This window comes from Pelophylax lessonae (assembly GCF_965119305.1).
Source record: "Pelophylax lessonae genome assembly, chromosome: 1".
Taxonomy (NCBI): Eukaryota; Metazoa; Chordata; class Amphibia; order Anura; family Ranidae; genus Pelophylax; species Pelophylax lessonae.
Window position 1 is genome coordinate 506,630,505 of NC_138768.1, and position 21,445 is coordinate 506,651,949.

Genomic DNA, 21,445 nt, shown 5'->3' on the forward strand with positions numbered 1-21,445 from the left:
TCTATAACCTACTGCAGATTGATGTTTTCATATGTCTGTATTCATATTACTCTTTTTGACCCCAATAATCGCCAAACAAACCTTTTGGTTTTAGTAATGATCATAATAAATTTAGATTTTCGTGGAGGGAGGTATATCTGTCCTGTATATAAAAAAGTTTTTAAAATACATGGCAATGGACTTCAAGCTTTTTTTTTTAGATATTTATGCAACATTAGTTGACCATGCTTGTTTTCATCTTGTTTTTGCATTTTTTCCAATCACTTTCCTATTTTTCACAGCTCCTCACCCCCCTTTACGTCCCCTTTTCTCAACGCCCTCCCCCTTCACCCCCCTTTCATTTTTTTATTCTCAAAACCCACCTGTTTCCCCTTTTCCCCTCCCCTCTTTCACATACACATTACCTTTTCCCATTCCTGGAATGCAAAAAATTGCCTATTTTTAAATATGCAAATTCACTCACAAAATATGGAATTCCTACTCAGTGTGAATAGTGTCCACTATTTCATTCCCCCCACATAAATGTTTTAAAATATAATGCACTACATAGTGAGAAAAAATGGCCTGATTTTAGGGTGCCCTAAACCCTTTCTGGGAAGTGGTGAATCTTTTGGATGTATACAACCTACTACAGCAACACTGATATTTACAAGAAATAAAAACTGTTTAAATGTCAGTAAATAACGACACCCCGCCAGCTTGTTTTTTTGTTCTAAAACCCCTAAATTACTTACCAGATCCTTAAGGGCTATGCCATTTCAAAAAGAAAAGGCTGTCAGGGAAATGTCATTTACTGACATTTTAAAGATGTTTTTTTTTTCGTACATGTCACATTTGACTGTCGTGCATCCTACAGCAAGAATTTAAGGTAAAAAAAAAATGATGCCCTTCCCCCCCCCAAATCTGGTTCATATTTTAAGGGGGAATTCCGTGTAAAAAAAAATCCATACTAGATCCCTAATCTAAGCATGTAGCCTAGCTGGCTAGAAAAGGGGGGACAAGCGTGTACCCTCCCTAAACCTTACTAGGCCACCTGCCCCTAATATGATGGGGTACCTTGCAGGGGAGACTCCTGGCAAAGCATCTTGAAATCAACAATATGAGGATGGGAATAGTGGTGACATCATTGGCCAAATATGTCAACCCCATTCCCGTGCCTTTGCTTACGTGGTCAACGATTCACAGCCCTGTAAGAGAATGGATTAGTTGATGTCAGTGGTTGGTAAGGATGCCATGGATGCAAGAACTTGCTGTTTCCTTAGCAACCACTGATAGCAGGAAGCTGTCGCATTTGTTCACCCCGAACACCCTAAACATTATGTGTTTAGATAAAAATCCTAACAGCAAATGTTAGGTGTGAACTTACATTCAGGCTGAAAGATAAGCTCATTCTTAGTCCGCTCCAACCAGACTGACTTGTTGCTATGTCTAAAGTGATTCTTTACCTAATGTATGGTACTTTCCCTGGAGAGTGCCTAAAGCAAGCCATAGATGGATCATATTTCAGCAGGGACCGGCCGAGATTCGATCCATCTATGGGCAGGGTGATTGTACCCAAGGCAATCCAGCAATTGACTTTAGCACAACCAGCATGTCAGATTTTTAGCATGTATTATTGGCAGCGACTATAGCCGCTAGCAATAATCACTGTGTTCTCTCATAAGTGACAGCTGCTAGCGTCTAACCCAAACCCCCCACCCCCACCTTCCCGGGAGAACACAATAGCTCTGCAGGAGAGATTCCCCCATCAACACTGGGGAATCAAGCGATTGTGGTTGCAGGCAAGAAGATCGTATAATCTATGGCCTGCTCAAGATTGCCTGCACATTTGGTGCCTTTGTTCTTTAACACTAATTGGTTATGAAGAACAGAATAATATTTAGATTTAATAAAAGCAAGTTCCAGTATTACAAGTCTACATTAATTGTCAAATTGGTAATTTTTTATTTATTTGTTGTTTATTATGGGAGAGTGGGAGCTTATCTTGTGGGAGCAAGAAGTCTAAAGAGGATCTTCTCCCACCCACAGGTACATTTAAAGCCGCCCCCCCCCCCCCCAATTTAGAGTCTAAAGGGCACTAGAAGATGCCATTCTTCTAGCCAGTCAAGATTCCCTTTGCTTAACATGCGGGGGCTCTTTCAGGTATTGTGCACATGCTAAAAATGGGTTGCATGTTAGGTTTTTCTGCTCAAGGCTTATATTCTCTATGAATTTTTCAGGGTGACGAGGAGAATCGTAAAACTACATGCTATCTACTTGGCATATAGTCATACTAATGACTCTCTTGTTCCAGCTCTGCAGAAAAATATTTATTATATAGGGAACAATGCCAACATTTACTTTTACTGAGAGACATAAGAGCAGACAGAGAGCTAACAAAGAAACTTCTTCTGCAACACTGGGGCCTATTTATAATTCAGAGGGTCAATCTCAGCTTCTAGAGCAGTTAAATGTTGTGTCTCTTTCATCGTGGTCTTTATCTTCCTTGTTTAGTAACTGAAGAACAAACCTACTGATTGCAGCTGTAAATAATAGTTTTGCACTAATGAGACACTGGAACTTGATGTTGTTTGTATAAACTTTTTTTTTTTATTTAAAGCATGGGTAGTCAGTGCAGGAGTGCAGATAATTCAACCAGATAGCATTTTTTCACCTCGCAAGGTTACTTACGAACAATACATGATAGCTAATTTGTCCTGCAAGTTTTGTAAGGGTGTCTGTGGGAAAAGGTGCCAAACCACATAAAGCATCTATGTATAATACATACTGTGCATAATATTACAGAATCCATTAGCTGATCCTAAACATGAAATGTATGTTAACTTCCATAAAATCAACATACTCACTGGCCATTTTTTTAAAACAATTATTCACTCTCAAATTTCCAATCTGATCTTTTAAGCATTACTCATTCACCCCTTCTGCTCTCCATCCCTCCCAGCCTATTCCTCTTACCTGTGGACTTTCATCAGAAAGCATACTCACCAACTCAGCAGATCCTTCCAGTCTTGCTGTGATTCGCAGATCAGGTGTCACAGCTTGTGTTCTGAGCCACCATCGGGGGCACTCTTCTACGTTAAGACAGCCAGGCGCACAATGACACATCAACTTCTCCCACAGCTGCTATGTACTTTCGAAGCCTCTTGGGATATGGGAAGGGGATATCACTGGAGGCTACAGACTAGGACTAGGACACAACATTCTTGCCTATATAAGGGGGGGGGGCAGTTTAAATTTCCTTTCCCTTAAAAGTTTTTTCCCTAGGGTCACCAGTACGGTATTTGTACATTGATGTTATATCCCCTCTCAAGTGTCTCCTCTCTAGGGAGAATAAGTTCAATGCCTGTAGTCTTTCCTCGTAAGCTAAAGTCCTCCAGTCCCTTTATTATTTTTGTTGCATTTCTCTGAACTCTGTCCAGTTCCAGCACATCCTTCTTGAGGACTGGTGCCCAGAACTGGACATTTAATGGAATGTCTGTCAATTTTACTATGTGCCTTAACAGGTCTGTTAACATACAGTAGAGTAGGGGGTCTTCAAATTACAGCCTTCCAGCTATTGCAGAACTACACATCCCATGAGGCATTGTAAAACTCTAACATTCACAGACATGACTAGGCTTGATGGGAATTATAGTTCCTGAACAACTGGAGGGCCATAGTTTGAGGACCCCTGCAGTAGAGGAAAAAGGCCAGAAAAATCATCAGATATTTTTACTACAATGGGCAGCACAATATAGGGAAAGGGTTGATCATTTAAAGCAAGGCTCTTCAAACTACTGCCCTCCAGTTGTTCAGGAACTACAATTCCCATCATGCCTAGTCATGTCTGTGAATGTCAGAGTTTTACAATGCCTCATGGGATGTGTAGTTCCGCAACAGCTGGAGGGCCGTAGTTTGAGGATCCCTGATTTAAAGCAAGGCCATCCAACCTTTTGACCTTCCTAGGCCGCATTGGAAAAAGAGGAATTGTCTTGGGCCACACATAAAATACACCAACAATAACAATAACTGATCAGCAGAAAAAGTTGGGCAGGTTACAACTTAACAATCCCTGATATAGATATCGTACCTATTTGAGTAATAAAACTATTTGTAATATTTTAAAGAGGGCAACATAAAACTAGTGCAAAATGTTACACAAAAACAACGAATGCACCAATATCTGGTTTGATGGATGTAGTCAAAACTCTCAATGAATTCTCAAGGTGCTCATCAGATATTTTGGTTCTAATTTTGCCCTTCATGTGCTTCATCCTTGAAAATAGTTGCTCACAAATATAGGTTCTGCCAAAAAAAAATTTCACGATCGTGCGACGCTATGCCAAAATAAAATGAATGTTCTTTTTTTCCCACAAATAGAGCTTTCTTTTGGTGGTATTTGATCACCTCTGCGATTTTTATTTTTTGTGCTATAAACTAAAAAAGAGCGACAATTCTGGAAAAAAAACAAAATTTTTAATTTTTTGCTATATAACGTTCCCACAAAAAAAAAATGTAAAAATCTAATTTTTTCAACATTTTAGGCCAATTTGTTTTCTGCTACATATTTTTGGTAAAGAAAAAAAAAACCCAATAAGCGTATTTTGATTGGTTTGCGAAAAAGTTATCGCGTCTACAAACTAGGGGAAAGATTTATGTAATTTTTATTTGTTTCTTTTTTTTTACTAGTAATGGTGGCGATCTGTGATTTTTAGCGGGACTGTGACATTGCGGCACATAGATTGTACCCCTAGCTGACCTTTTTGACACTTTTGGGGGGACCAGTGACATTACTACAGTAATCAGTGCTTAAAACTATGCACTGTTACTGTAATAATGACACTGGCAGGGAAGGGGTTAACCTAGTGGGTGATGAAAGGGTTAAATGTAAGCCTAGGGGAGTGTTTACTAACTGTGGAGGGAGGGGCTTGTGAACTGACCATAGAGACCTGTGATCCTATATAGAAGGATCACAGGCACTCTGTGATCATTTCAGAGAGAAGAATGGTCGGCTGTGTTTACAACAGCTGACCGTTCTTCTCTCTCAGTGGGGAGCGATCGTGGGTGGCCAGCGGAAATCGGAGCCACCAGCCCCGTGTATCGGCATCCCAACTGCCTAGTGGGGATGGGAGCACGGCGGCGGCGAGAGCTCGCCCCCCAGCACCACGCGCTAGTACTAGCACCACGCGCAGCCTAAAACTGCGGTGGGCAGACGGCAAGTGGTTAAAGTAAAGATGCACTTTGGAATGGAAAAAAAATGAGGCTTTCATATACTAAGTTTCATAAGCTTCAACGTGTTATATACAAAGTTATTTTAAATATTTTTAATTCTGCACTTTGTGTTATAGAGTAACAACCCTATTTCACTGTTTCTCAATTGTTCTATTGTGTTTTCACCCTGTCATACTTTTTCCCAATGAAGACTACAAACAGCCATGCCAAAACCTATAGCACAGACATGTTATTTCAGAGGATTGCATACAATTATGTGTGCTAAGTATGCAGTCATGCAAGTTAACTAACCAAAATGTGCCTACAATTTGACAGCAAATTGCCAAATACCATATAAATTCATTTTTTGAACAATTGCAAGCAAATTGCAACTGGTTGTGATTAGTGTTGAGCGAACACGGACTGTATTATTCGTGTTCGTACCGAATAATTGGATTTTTTGTACCCGAACACGGACACGGACACTTTACTGTATGTTCGGGTAAAAATCCGTGTTCGGTCGTTTTATTTCCGGGTTTTGCATGCTTTGGCGCTCTTTTCATGGCGGGCTTTCAACAGCCAATCAACAATCGTTTAACTGGTGTGCCTTAAGCCATCCCAGCCATGCCTGCAAATGTCTCAGTAGCTGTGATTGGCCGTCTGAAGCATGTGACCAAGTCTTTATAAGTTCGAGGCAGCCGCAGCGGCGTCATTATGCTGCTTAGATTCAGGGACAGAGCACACATCAACGTGCTGGCTGCTGATTAGGGAAAGATAGGCAGGAAAAAACCATTTGTGTCCGGATAGAATTGAGGGACAGGTCGGAGTGTTTAGGCAGGGCGAGTTGTAGGCATTTTAGGGATAGAGTCTGCTGAATTATATAGGGTCAGTGTCTTCTACAAACTACAATCGATATTGCTGTGTGGGGGGTGGGGTCTGCACTCAATCCTGATCTACGATCTCTTCTCAATCCTGTTAGGGACAGAGTCTGCTGAATTTTAGGGAAACTGTGTTCTACAAACTACAATCGATATTGCTGTGTGGTGTGGGATTGGAGATAGGCAGGTGTCAGTGATCCACATCCATTTTTCTGTGTGTGAGCTGCAGTGAACACAATCTTTTTGGGCTGCAGTGAACACAATCTTTTTGGGCTGCAGTGAACACAATCTTTTTGGGCTGCAGTGAACACAATCTTTTTGGGCTGCAGTGAACACAATCTTTTTGGGCTGCAGTGAACACAATCTTTTTGGGGTGCAGTGAACAAAATCTTTTTGGGGTGCAGTGAACACAATCCTTTTTGGTGTGCAGTGAACACAATCTTTGTGGGGTGCAGTGAACAAAATCCTTTGTGGGGTGCAGTGAACACAATCTTTTTGGGGTGCAGTGAACAAAATCCTTTTTGGGGTGCAGTGAACAACATCCTTTTTGGGGTGCAGTGAACACAATCTTTTTGGGGTGCAGTGAACAAAATCCTTTGTGGGGTGCAGTGAACACAATCTTTTTGGGGTGCAGTGAACACAATCTTTTTGGGGTGGAGTGAACAACATCCTTTTTGGGGTGCAGTGAACAAAATCCTTTTTGGGGTGCAGTGAACAAAATCATTTTTGGGGTGCAGTGAACACAATCTTTTTGGGGTGCAGTGAACACAATCTTTGTGGGGTGCAGTGAACACAATCTTTTTGGGGTGGAGTGAACAACATCCTTTTTGGGGTGCAGTGAACAACATCCTTTTTGGGGTGCAGTGAACACAATCTTTTTGGGGTGCAGTGAACACAATCTTTGTGGGGTACAGTGAACAGAATCTTTGTGGGGTGCAGTGAACACAATCTTTGGGGGGTACAGTGAACACAATCTTTGTGAGGTGCAGTGAACACAATCTTTGTGGGGTGCAGTGAACACAATCATTGTGGGGTGCAGTGAACTCAATCTTTGTGGGGTACAGTGAACACAATCTCATACTTCTGAAGGTTTGAGGGTGCTGCCTGTTCCATACTCCCCCTACTCCTCATCTAGCCTTTTAGGGGTACAAACAATAGTAATTGGGGCCTAGTGTGGTTGTGTACGTGTGATATACATACACTTTTTTGGGATCATATTTTCTATTCCGCTATTTAATCAAAAACCTTTGGGGATCAGTTAAATTGGGGGATAGTCTGTGTTGGTACGTGTGAGAGAGATCCACCTTTCCAAGTTGTTGGGGTTCATCTCATACTTCTGAAGGTTTGAGGGTGCTGCCTGTTCCATACTCCCCCTACTCCTAGCCTTTTAGGGGTACAAACAATAGTAATTGGGGCCTAGTGTGGTTGTGTACGTGTGATATACATACACTTTTTTGGGATCATATTTTCTATTCCGCTATTTAATCAAAAACCTTTGGGGATCAGTTAAATTGGGGGATAGTCTGTGTTGGTACGTGTGAGAGAGATCCACCTTTCCAAGTTGTTGGGGTTCATCTCATACTTCTGAAGGTTTGAGGGTGCTGCCTGTTCCATACTCCCCCTACTCCTAGCCTTTTAGGGGTACAAACAATAGTAATTGGGGCCTAGTGTGGTTGTGTACGTGTGATATACATACACTTTTTTGGGATCATATTTTCTATTCCGCTATTTAATCAAAAACCTTTGGGGATCAGTTAAATTGGGGGATAGTCTGTGTTGGTACGTGTGAGAGAGATCCACCTTTCCAAGTTGTTGGGGTTCATCTCATACTTCTGAAGGTTTGAGGGTGCTGCCTGTTCCATACTCCCCCTACTCCTAGCCTTTTAGGGGTACAAACAATAGTAATTGGGGCCTAGTGTGGTTGTGTACGTGTGATATACATACACTTTTTTGGGATCATATTTTCTATTCCGCTATTTAATCAAAAACCTCTGGGGATCAGTTAAATTGGGGGATAGTCTGTGTTGGTACGTGTGAGAGAGATCCACCTTTCCAAGTTGTTGGGGTTCATCTCATACTTCTGAAGGTTTGAGGGTGCTGCCTGTTCCATACTCCCCCTACTCCTAGCCTTTTAGGGGTACAAACAATAGTAATTGGGGCCTAGTGTGGTTGTGTACGTGTGATATACATACACTTTTTTGGGATCATATTTTCTATTCCGCTATTTAATCAAAAACCTTTGGGGATCAGTTAAATTGGGGGATAGTCTGTGTTGGTACGTGTGAGAGAGATCCACCTTTCCAAGTTGTTGGGGTTCATCTCATACTTCTGAAGGTTTGAGGGTGCTGCCTGTTCCATACTCCCCCTACTCCTAGCCTTTTAGGGGTACAAACAATAGTAATTGGGGCCTAGTGTGGTTGTGTACGTGTGATATACATACACTTTTTTGGGATCATATTTTCTATTCCGCTATTTAATCAAAAACCTTTGGGGATCAGTTAAATTGGGGGATAGTCTGTGTTGGTACGTGTGAGAGAGATCCACCTTTCCAAGTTGTTGGGGTTCATCTCATACTTCTGAAGGTTTGAGGGTGCTGCCTGTTCCATACTCCCCCTACTCCTAGCCTTTTAGGGGTACAAACAATAGTAATTGGGGCCTAGTGTGGTTGTGTACGTGTGATATACATACACTTTTTTGGGATCATATTTTCTATTCCGCTATTTAATCAAAAACCTTTGGGGATCAGTTAAATTGGGGGATAGTCTGTGTTGGTACGTGTGAGAGAGATCCACCTTTCCAAGTTGTTGGGGTTCATCTCATACTTCTGAAGGTTTGAGGGTGCTGCCTGTTCCATACTCCCCCTACTCCTAGCCTTTTAGGGGTACAAACAATAGTAATTGGGGCCTAGTGTGGTTGTGTACGTGTGATATACATACACTTTTTTGGGATCATATTTTCTATTCCGCTATTTAATCAAAAACCTCTGGGGATCAGTTAAATTGGGGGATAGTCTGTGTTGGTACGTGTGAGAGAGATCCACCTTTCCAAGTTGTTGGGGTTCATCTCATACTTCTGAAGGTTTGAGGGTGCTGCCTGTTCCATACTCCCCCTACTCCTAGCCTTTTAGGGGTACAAACAATAGTAATTGGGGCCTAGTGTGGTTGTGTACGTGTGATATACATACACTTTTTTGGGATCATATTTTCTATTCCGCTATTTAATCAAAAACCTTTGGGGATCAGTTAAATTGGGGGATAGTCTGTGTTGGTACGTGTGAGAGAGATCCACCTTTCCAAGTTGTTGGGGTTCATCTCATACTTCTGAAGGTTTGAGGGTGCTGCCTGTTCCATACCCCCCCTACTCCTCATCTAGCCTTTTAGGGGTACAAACAATAGTAATTGGGGCCTAGTGTGGTTGTGTACGTGCGAGATACATACACTTTTTTTGATCATATTTCCTATTCCGCTATTCAATAAAAACCTTTGAGGATCAATTGAATTGCGGGATAGTCTGTGTCGGTACGTGTGAGAGAGATCCACCTTTCCAAGTTGTTGGGGTTCATCTCATACTTCTGAAGGTTTGAGGGTGCTGCCTGTTCCATACCCCCCCTACTCCTCATCTAGCCTTTTAGGGGTACAAACAATAGTAATTGGGGCCTAGTGTGGTTGTGTACGTGCGAGATACATACACTTTTTTTGGATCATATTTTCTATTCCGCTATTCAATAAAAACCTTTCTAGGGCAAGATCTTAAATTACAGAAATATGAGGAGACCGTCAAATAAGGGCCGTGGCCTGGGTCGTGGTGCTGCTGGTAGAGCTCCTGTTGCAAGGAGAGGACATGGTCGATCTGTGCCAGCTACACGCACAAGTGAAACACCTTCCTCAAGTGTGAGTAGGCGACAGAACCTGCATCAGTATTTGGTAGGGCATCAAACGCCCCTAGAAGTGATGAGGCCAGAACAAGTTGAGGCGATAGTAGATTGGTTTGCTGCTGACAGTGCCTCCAGTTCCTTCACATTGTCTCCCACCCAGTCTACTGCAGAAAGGTCAGAGTTGGCACCTGCAGCCAATGTCCAACCGTCTTTCACCTCACCCCCTTGCAAATCAGGCCAGCAGTCTGAGCCCCAAGCCATACAGCAGTCTCTTATTCTTTTTGAGGACTCTGTCAGCAGGGTTTCCCAGGGCCATCCACCTAGCCCTGCCCCAGAAGTGGAAGAGATTGAGTGCAGCGATGCCCAACCACTTATTTCTCAAGATGAGTACATGCAAGGATCATCGCAGCACGTCTCCGATGATGACGAAACGCAGGTGCCAACTGCTGCGGCGTTCAGCATTGTGGAGACCGACAAGGAGGGCAGGGGTGAAGACTGGGTGGAAGATGATGTGGAGGACGATGAGGTCCTCGACCCCACATGGAATGAACGTCATGCAGGTGACCTGAGTAGTTTGGAGGAAGAGGCGGTGGTCGCACAGAGCCACCAGCACAGCAGAAGAGGGAGCAGGGTGCAGAAGCGGAGCGGCCGTGCCCTAGACACTACGCCCGCTACTGCCCAACGCAGCAAGGGAACGAGCGCACCAAAGTCAGCTCAAAGGAGTTCTCTAGCGTGGAAGTTCTTTAGAAAATGTGCTGATGACAGGACACGAGTGGTTTGCACCCTGTGCAATCAGAGCTTGAAGCGAGGCATGAACCTTCTCAACCTGAGCACAACCTGCATGATCAGGCATCTAAGTGCAAAGCACTAGCTGCAGTGGAGTACACACCTTCAAAACCAAGAAACGTCTCTGGCTCATCCTGCTTCCTCTTCTGCTGCAGTCTCGGCCGCTCCAGCCACATCTGTAGTGATACCGGCACCTGCCACCCCGCAAACAGACGATCTGTCAGCAACACCACCACCTGGGTCACCAACAACCATCTCCACAATGTCCCGTGGAAGCGTTCAGCTTTCCATCTCCCAAACACTTGAGAGGAAGAGGAAGTACCCCCCTACCCACCCGCGATCCCTGGCCCTGAATGCCAGCATTTCAAAATTATTGGCCTTTGAAATGCTGTCATTCCGTCTGGTGGAGACGCACAGTTTTAAAAACCTTATGTCGGTGGCTGTCCCACAGTACGTCGTGCCCAGCCGCCACTACTTTTCCAGGCAAGCCATCCCTTCCCTGCACAACCAAGTGGGGGAAAATATCAGGTGTGCACTGCGCAACGCCATCTGTGCCAAGGTCCACCTAACTACGGATACGTGGACCAGTAAGCACGGTCAGGGGCGTTATATCTCCCTAACGGCACACTGGGTAAATGCAGTGGCGGATGGGCCTGAGGCGGATAGCAATTTGGCGCATGTCCTTCCACCACCGAGGATTGCAGGGCGCTTCAGTTTGCCTCCTGTTCGTAACTCCTCCTACTCCGCTTCCTCATCCTCTACCGCCTCCTCATCCGGACAGCGTAACACCTTCACCACCAACTTCAGCACGGCCAGGGGTAAACGACAGCAGGCAGTTTTACAACTTGCCTGTTTGGGGGACAAACCACACACCGCGCAGGAGTTGTGGAGGAGCATGGAACAGCAGACAAATGAGTGGTTGCTGCCAGCGAGCCTCAAGCCCGGCCTGGTGGTGTGTGATAACGGGCGAAATCTCATAGCAGCTCTGGGCCTAGCCGGTTTGACGCACATCCCTTGCCTGGCGCATGTGCTGAATTTGGTGGTGCAGAGGTTCCTTAAAAACTACCCCGATATGTCAGAGCTGCTGCAGAAAGTGCGGGCCGTTTGTGCGCACTTTCGGCGTTCTCACCCTGCTGCTGCTCGCCTGGCAGCGCTGCAGCGTAACTTCGGCCTTCCCGCTCACCGCCTCATATGTGACGTGCCCACAAGGTGGAACTCCACCTTGCACATGCTGGAAAGACTGTGCGAGCAGCAGCAGGCCATAGTGGAGTTTCAGCTGCAGCACGCACGCGTGAGTCGCTCTGCGGAACAGCACCACTTCACCACCAATAACTGGGCCTCCATGCGAGACCTGTGTGCCTTGTTGCGCTGTTTTGAGTACTCCACCAACATGGCCAGTGGCAATGACGCCGTTCTCAGCTTAACTATCCCACTTCTATGCCTCCTTGAAAAAACAATTCGGGCGATGATGGAAGAGGATGTGGCACAGGATGAGGAGGAGGAGGAGGATGAAGAGGTAACATTTCCAAGGCTTTCAGGGCAGTCATTCGCAAGGGGCTCCGAGGGTGGGTTCCTGCACACGCAAACGCCAGGGACGCAATTGTCCAGCAGGGGCACAGTTCTGGAGGATGAGGAGGATGAGGAGGAGGAGGAGCTGGAGGAGGAGATGGAACCATGTTCACAGCAGGGTGGCACCCAGGCCAGCTCATGGCCATCACTGGTGCGTGGCTGGGGGGATACAGAGGACACGGACGATACACCTCCCACAGAGGACAGCCTTTCGTCGCCTCTGGGCAGCCTGGCACACATGAGCGATTACATGCTGCAGTGTCTCCACAACGACCGCCGAGTTGCCCACATTCTAACTTGTGCTGATTACTGGGTGGCCACGCTGCTGGATCCCCGTTACAAGGACAACGTACCGTCCTTAATTCACTCACTGGAGCGCGATCGCAAGATGCGCGAGTACAAGCGCACGCTGGTAGACGCCATGCTGCTGGCATTCCCATCTGACAGCGGGGCCACAGTGGAAGCACAAGGCAGAGGAGGAGGAGGAGGAGGTCGCCAACGCAACCAGGGCACCGCCAGCACCTCAGAAGGCAGGGTTAGCATGGCCGAAATGTGGAAAAGCTTTGTCAGCACGCCACAACAAACAGCAGCACCAGCAGCTCAGATGGAACGTCTTAGCAGGAGGCAGCATTTTACCAACATGGTGGAGCAGTATGTGTGCACACGCCTACATGTAGTGAATGACGGGTCTGCCCCCTTCAACTTCTGGGTCTCCAAATTGGGCACATGGCCTGAGCTTGCCCTTTACGCCTTGGAGGTGCTGGCGTGCCCTGCAGCCAGTGTATTATCTGAACGGGTATTTAGCACGGCTGGGGGCGTTATAACAGACAAGCGCAGCCGCCTGTCCAGAGACAATGTGGACAAGCTCACGTTCATTAAAATGAACCAGGCATGGATCCCACGGGACTTTTCCGTACCTTATGCAGAATAGCAATGGATACCGACCTTACCCACCCATTGTTCCATTTTTGCTCTTTCTCACTCTTTTGGGGTGTACCCTCATTTAAAATTTTTGAAAAGAAGCAGTGTTGGCTACCTCGTCCTCCTCCTCAGGGCCAGATTAATGTAGGGGCTATTGGAGCTGCAGCTCCAGGCCCCTACCTTTTATATAGGCCCCGGGTTGGCCATATTCACTGTTACCGCTCTTCTGTCACTTGTAAACACAGAAGTCTGGCTTCTATGCTCGCTTCCCCAGGCAGCACCCTCAGAACCTCCCCACACAGCGTGAAGGCCGGACAAGGAGGGACAGTTGGCGATGCATGGATGTGTTTATGGGCTTCAGAGACAGCATCCCATGTTGAATTAGGCATGCATGGCTGCACCCTTCCTCCTCTGGGTGCATGGCAAGGCACGGCCCTTAAGGCCCTTCAAAATCCTTAGCACCAAGCCCATGATGCTGTTAATCCGGCCCTGGTCCTCCTCCACCGCCGCTTCCACCTACACCGCCCATAGGTGTGCGCAGCCTATTGCATTAAGGTGTGCACCCCAAAGTTGAAATACACATGCATGTGTTTGCCAGCAGGGAGAGTAATGTATCGGGGCCATGTACCTGTAGGCAAGGAGAAATAGAGCAGAGCAGGTCCCAGGGAGATCTTTCCCATCTCCTCACTGGCAATGCTATGTGCCCTAGGTGATTAGGGTGTGCCCAGGCACACCCAGCACACCCTGTGCGCACGCCTATGTCACCGCCACATCCACCACCACCTCAACCTCCCTCCTACTCCATATGGGCCTCGTCCTTCAGAGATGAAGAAGAACATTGTTTTATTTTTCTGTTTTTTTTTTGTTGTTTTAAGTTATTTCCCTATCCACATTTGTTTGCAGAGCACTTGCCATGCTCTTAATTACGTTTTGCTGCCATTTGCAGCACTCTAGCCCTTTCCTTTGGTGTTTTAGAGCCATTTTAGTGCCTTAAAGTTCGGGTCCCCATTGACTTCAATGGGGTTCGGTGTCCGGGAAAAGTTCGGTAAAAGTCCGGGACACGGACCCGGACTTTTTTTTAAAGTTCGGCCGAACCCGTCGAACACGGACATCTAGGTGTTCGCTCAACCCTAGTTGTGATTATTCCTGTCCACGGTCACACACTTATCCTTAGCTAATTAAAGAGAACAAATTATTTACCCCAAAATGGATTTGGTCCACATCAAGTCATTTGCTCTAGAACGGAATTCAAACTTTCAGTGCTCTGTGACAAAAGTTATTTTGCATCCATTTATTCAGCATTCAAATTCTGCAGAGGATCAGATGTTCAACAACCCAAAGCCTACTGAGGGCAGCAATCAGAAACCATTTGACTAATGGTTGAGTAAACCTTGCCAACAAACCACAGGAAGAGTGGAAATTCTCTTTTATAAGAAAAGGAGACTAGAGGAAAACTCAAGGCCATTTGCAACCATGTAAGTAACCCTATCACCACAGGGTCAATTTTACCCAGTACAACAACTAAATGTAGGTATACATACCACTCTGGTGGCCCATGTATTGAAAAAGGTCTTCATCTTTTTATCCCAATAGCTGCAAATTTTCAATCCCTGGAGGAGTCAAATACTTGCTCCCCCTTCCGGCCACTGTGATTCCTTCCACTGACTTGTGCATCTTGTAATGGTGGTAGGCAGGTATTTTACACACCAAGAAGTGTAGAATATTTGCCACAACAGGGGAGCAAAAAAGTGGCAGCTTTTCAATACACAGGCCACTGGAAAATCATATATCTATGCTTCTTTTTACGATGACATGTCAAGTAAAAGTGATCCTTTGGAGACAAGGTTACTTTAACCAGTACTTTACTCTCCCACTTCTTTTAGTGAACATAGACTATGATATTCCACTTCATTGCATATTCAGTGAGCATTGGCCACTAAGCACCCCCTTGTCTTATCCTATGGTTTCACTGATTAGAATTTCCTTTAATTTTCAATTCACAGGTGTTGATATAGTTAGTAGGTTAGTAGCTGCTAGGAAGATGAATCCTTTATTAACATATGCCAAAGGTACACAGTATACAGATAGATGCGTTCACATTGTAAAGTGCTGCGCAAACTGTTGGCGCTATATAAATCCTGTATAATAATAATGTGTTTCACACTTTCAAAGTGCCTGTTCACTTGTACTTGTTAACTACTTTAGTTAGTAGGGATGAGCTTGAAGACCAGCTAAGTGGAGAGTTTATCCAGAACTCCAGCTGTTTGAGTTTCAAGGAATGGCTGAACAAAAATGAGCAGATTTGACCTGTTCCTCAGTCTGACCAGCAGTGCTGCTGCTGCCACTGTTCATTTAGTGGTGATATTACTGTCACCACCAATGCATGTCTTCCTAGCTCCCCTAATGGTTTATTCCACATAGTAAACAAACTAGCTGGGAGATCTTGGATGATGATAGTGACCACATATGATGCTAGCCAGTATCATTGGCTGGCTTGTTATCGCATTCTGTAGAGCATTCTTTGGCAAATGATTAAAAAAGTGGTATTCTGTACCCATTACTCATTCATGTAGGAGGGAGCCGAACATCTGGGGCCCCACTTTCCACTTGGTCCTGGCAAGGTATCCCTCTTTAGTGAAACCATGTGGCATGAAATGGTTCAGGAGGGTAACCACATGCTCATTGCCCCATGTTTTTTCTGGACAACAAGGCTACATGCTAGGATAGGGTTCTAGTATAGATGTTGGATTGACCCCACCAATAAAAAAATCCAGAACCTTGGGATATGGATTTTAGGTGGTAACCCAATGCAAAAAGACAACAAAAAGGTGTGGGGTCCTCTATCAAAATTCATACTATATATTTATTCGAGCATGCAGTCTGGTTGCCAAGAAAAGGGAGGGGCAGCAAGCGTGCAGTTCCCCCATCCTAAACCATGGCAGATAACAAGTCCTCACCATAGAGAGGGGACTTTGCCAGGGGGGCCCTGGCAAAGCATTTTTCTCTATTTTGATGGGGACAAGATACTCTTTCCCACTTCCATGGCCCAGTGGATGAAAGGGTCTTTAGAGGGTACTTATTTGATTCTGGAAGCTCCTTTAGATAAGAGGTCCTCAGACTCAGATATACACCACTCCCTATGAGAATGGGTAAGGGTTACATAATATCCCTTATTTGCTTGTTACAGCAGCTATCATAGTCTGTATGCTCTGATTTCTTTACAAATCACAGTGCTTTTCATTCACAGCTTGTTTCTTTGTGCTGCATCACAACATTTTGTGAAATGGTGGGGTCTGTTGGTCTTCAAAATTATCGTCATAATACTAAGTATCATATCAGTGGAACATGCACTGTACATCAGCTGACAGACAGAGACAACATTAAAGCATGGTAAATGAGTAGCAAAAAATCTTTGTAAAGGCAGAAGCGGGAGATTCAGGGAAAGTGTCCTGCCTGGTCTCTTTATGACCTCCAGTGAAAATTTATGATATCGTATATTTCATGTGAGAAGAAGTATTCTTCTGACAAAGTTGTTACAAAGAACATTTTGAAAGATGTATTATTTTTCTGCCTATTGTACAGTTTTTTGTTGTAGATTACTTGTCTTTGTCCTATTAAAATTGTAAGGTATTGCATTTTACTGGCTAGCTGCTGCGTGTGCTATCACTACACTGCAGCCCCCCAAAAAGGTACACAATATAAATTACATAAATGTATATTTTTTTAAACACTAGCATTCTTCTTGGTCTTACCTGTTGTTGCAATAAAAAAAATCACACTAAACAAAATTATTTTAGCAGTTCCCCCTTTTTTCATCATAATATTTTTGCCTGCACATCCCTTGTTATATGTGTTCAGGTCAGAAAAAGGTGCACTGTGTATTAAAAAATATCTCCAAGCCTAGCCACCAAAAATCCTAACCCTCCAAACACACATTGTATTTATAAAACAGTAAATATGAAATTTACCAGCCATTGACTGTAGGTTAATCAATCGCTGCAGGAAGATGCACATGCAGTAAATGTTTTGGTGAATGTTAAATTCACTGCTCTATAAATGCACCCTATAAAATCCCACAGAAGATAACTTTTCAATTTTAAATAATTGAGCAAATAACATATTTTAAAAAGGTGGTTCATATCTACAACAAAAATCACAGACAAGTGAATTAAGAATTACAATCATCTAGTGATCACAATAGAAGTGAATGGACGCAATCTCCAGTTCAGCAGTATGTTCTATGATGAATCACAAGATGAATTTATGTAGGTGGGCTTGTTATCTAGTTTTCACTGCTTCACCCTTGTTTTAAACACTTACCTTGCTAATTATTTTTTGTTAAGTCTAACAATTCTATGTAGGTTGAGCTGGGTGGTCTTTTTTCAACCAGATGAACTATGTAACTATGTAATAATATAGAAGGCACTTTTGCTTTGTGGTTCCACCCATGATGTTCATTGGACACATAGCTGTCAGTGAATGTAAGAGAAAAATGGATTTTTAATTCATACTTACATGTAAAATTAATTTATTCAAGTACATTACGGGACACAGAGCCATAAATCATAACATATGGGTTATATAGCCACCTATAGGTGAAGGACTCTGGCAACCAATCAGAATTTATGACCCCCTACATAACCCCTCCCACACAGGAAGTACCTCAGTTTTGTAGAAAGCAATAAAAGACCCCATAGAAGAGGGGAGGGACCTCTGTGTCCTGTGATGTACTTCAAGAAATGGATTTTACAGGTAAGTATGAATTAAAAATCCATTTTTCTTTTCGTACCTCACGTTACACAGAGCCATAAATCATACCATATGGGACGTCTCAAAGCAATGCATCTGAGGGGAGGGGGACACCAAAAAATACTGCCATCTGACCCTTAACAGAAAGCAGACTCCTCCTGGGTTCCAACATCCACTCTATAGAAATGAGTGAACGTATGCACCGACGACCAGGTCATGGCCTTGCAAATCTGAGCCACAGAGGCTTGATGGCGATGTGCCCAAGAGGCACCTACTCCTCTGGTAGAATGTGCTTTACAGGAAGAGGTGGAACCTTTCCTACTAAACCATATGCCTGGATAATAACCTGGTGAATCCAACAAGAAATCGTAGATTTAGATGCTGCCAATCCCTTTCTGGGGCCTTCTGGCAGTACAAAAAAGCTCTCGGTCTTACGAATCTGAGCTGATTCCTGTAAATAAAAAATGCACGGATTACATCAAGAGAATGCAATAACTTTTCCTTCCCCTTAGTGAGGATCTGGAAAATAAAGAAGGTAGTATAATGTCCTGATTCAAATGAAAAGTAGACACTACCTTGGGCAAAAAATCTGGGTGAGGTCATAAAATCACCCTATCTTGATAAAATATCAAGAATGGCTATTTACAAGAAAGAGCTGCTAGGTCCGATACCCTTCTAGCCGAAGTTATCACAATCAAAAAGACCAGTTTCTTGGTCAATAGAACAAGGGGAACCTGCCCCAGAGGTTCAAAAGGATGTTTTTTGCAAAACTGTCAACACCAAATTTAAGTCCCAAGGACACAACGGTGGCTTCACTGGTGGAAGCAAACGCAATATTCCCTCGGATGAAGGTATGAACTAACGAATGGGAAGCGATCGGATCCTGGAAAAAAATGAGAAAGCTGAAATCTGCCCTGGACACAAACCTCTCCAATTTGTTGTTGAACCTGGATGCCAACAGATCTACATCTTTGACCCCCCAGCGTAGGCAGATCAATTGAAAAATCTTGGGATGTAAAGATCATTCCCCCAGAAACATCTGTTGACAGCTCAAGAAATCTGCCTGCCAGTTCTCTATTCCTGGAATGAACATTGCTGTCAAGCATGTCACAAACTTCTCTACCCAGGACAGGATAATATCCACCTCTGGGCTGATCGACTCCTTGTGCTTCCTTGATGGTTGACATAAGCTACGACCATGGCATTGTTGGATTGCACCCTGACAGGATGACCCCGAAGTCTGGGCGTCCAGAATTTCAGAGCCCGACTGACTGCACGAATTTCAAAAATGTTGATGGGGAGACAACTCTCTACCCAAGACCATTTCCCCTGGACAGTGGCTTCCTCCAGAACCGCTCCCCAGTTGGAGAGACTGGCATCTGTAGCCACTACCTTCCAGGTCACTGGAAGAAAGGATTTCCCCTTCTCCAAATTTCTGGTCATCAACCACAAATTCAGACTCTGTCGTACTCTTGGTAACAGAGATATGGACCGGTCCAAGGACTGAATTTTTCCGTTCCACGCAGACAGAACGTTGTTCTGCAAGGGTCTGGCATGGAATTGAGCATAGGGAATTGCCTTGAATGTGGACACCATCTTCTACAGTAACATCATGCAAAGATGTATAGACGGATATCTCAGTCTTACTATAGACCCAACCTGACCCTTCAGGTCTAAGATCCTTCTTGCTGCCAATAATATCTTTGCCTGCACGGTGTCGACAAGAAGCCCCAGGTATTCCAGACGCTGGACTGGCCGTAATGCTGACTTTGCTAAATTTAGTATCCAACCCAGACGTTCCAAAAAATTTACCATCTGAACAATATTTAGGCTCAGAGCCAACGCAGATCGATCTGTTAGTAATAGATTGTCCAGACATCCTATTTCAGATATCCCTCGGGACCTTAGAACAGCCAATACTGGAGCTAGGACCTTTGTGAACACTCTTGGAGCTGTTGCCAACCCAAAGGGCAGGGCTACAAACTGGAAATTATGGTTTCCAATCGCAAAACAAAGAAACCTTTGATGGGTCTGAAATATAGGCAAATGAAGATATGCATCCTTGATGTCTTTGGATACTAGAAATTCCTCTCCCTGCAGGGAGGCTAGGACTGAACAAATTGATTCCATGCAGAAAGAACGAACGTTCAGAAACTGATTCAGCGCCTTGAGATCCAAAATAGGTCTCACATCCCCGTTTGGTTTGGGGATTATGAAAAGGTTTGTGTAAAAACTCTTGAACCTTTTGTTTTCTGGAACCTCGGTTATCACCCTCTGAGCTCTTAGCTGGTCCAATGCCTGAAAGAGTGATCTTTCTTTTAGGGGATCTGTTGGTATACTTGACCTCACAAACCGAGGATGTGGGTACACCCAAAATTCCAGCTTGTATGCCTGTAAAATGGTGGAGACAACCCAGTTGTCTGGAATTAACTCCATCCATTGCCCTGAGAACTGCAGGAACCTTCCCCCCACCCAGGGGAATGGGGGCGCCCCATCACTGAGAGGGCTTAGAGGAAGACTTGGCTGATCTCTGGGCCGAAGGCTTGGGTCCGGATGCAGATGGTTGAGGCCCTCACCACTGCCTGGAATTTGAAGCACTGGCATTATGAGTGCTGAGGATCTTAAAGAAAGGATGCCTGCTCTTCCTCTTTACAGGTAGCAATGTACCAAAAAGGCATTCTCCCTGAAAGGGGAAGCTAGCCAGTAATTTTTTACATGGTAATTCCGCAGACCAGCTCTTTCACCAAGGGATTCTGTCAGGAAAGGAATCACCATTCAGCAGCAATAGATCGCCGGATGCAGAGCAGGTGTGTCACCACGCCCATCTCCCCAGCCCTGGCCCTATATAAGACGCTCTTCCGGTGTGCTCAGTGCTGGTTTATCGTCAGCTCCTGTACCCGTGACCTGTCCGTTTACCTGTGTTCCTGTTTTGACCAGGCTTGCTTCTTTTACCTGTCTGCATCTTCTCCCTTGATCGACCTTGGCTTGCCTGACCACTCTTTGCTCTGACACCCCTGCTGGATCTCCTGTGTACCGACCTTGGCTTGGATCTCACGGACTCTCTCTTGTCTTGCCCCTTTGCTACCTTCCACTTGGCTCATTACTTCCGGACTGATTAACTGTGTATGACCCTCAGCCTGGCATTAACCTTGTGTCTTTTTCCACTGAGCACCTTTAGATCTCCTGGAAGCGGTCCTGGGTGTCCATACCATACCATCCATCCATCCAGATTTCACCAGCATCCAGTGCTCCTTGGGACGAGTCATCTCCTGTCTCACCTCCAGGGTTGATCCGCACCGAGCTGCAAGGGAAGCCCTCTCAGCACTTCGGCCTCAACCAAGGTACCTGACAGATTCTGTGCATATGCACTGTCATCAGAGCAATCTGTGACATTTGCCTTATGGAGTCCGTAAGAGCATCAATTGTGAAACACAAAGTGCGAGGTAGATCTGACAGATCTTCAACAGACTCCCCTTGA

General features: G+C 44.7%; 1 protein-coding gene across 1 annotated transcript in view; it reads left to right on the top strand.

The window, feature by feature from the left end:
- SSBP4 (single stranded DNA binding protein 4) overlaps positions 1-21,445 on the top strand; it is a 682,195-nt gene that overhangs the window by 65,885 nt on the left and 594,865 nt on the right. The gene's annotated exons all lie outside the window — the stretch shown is intronic.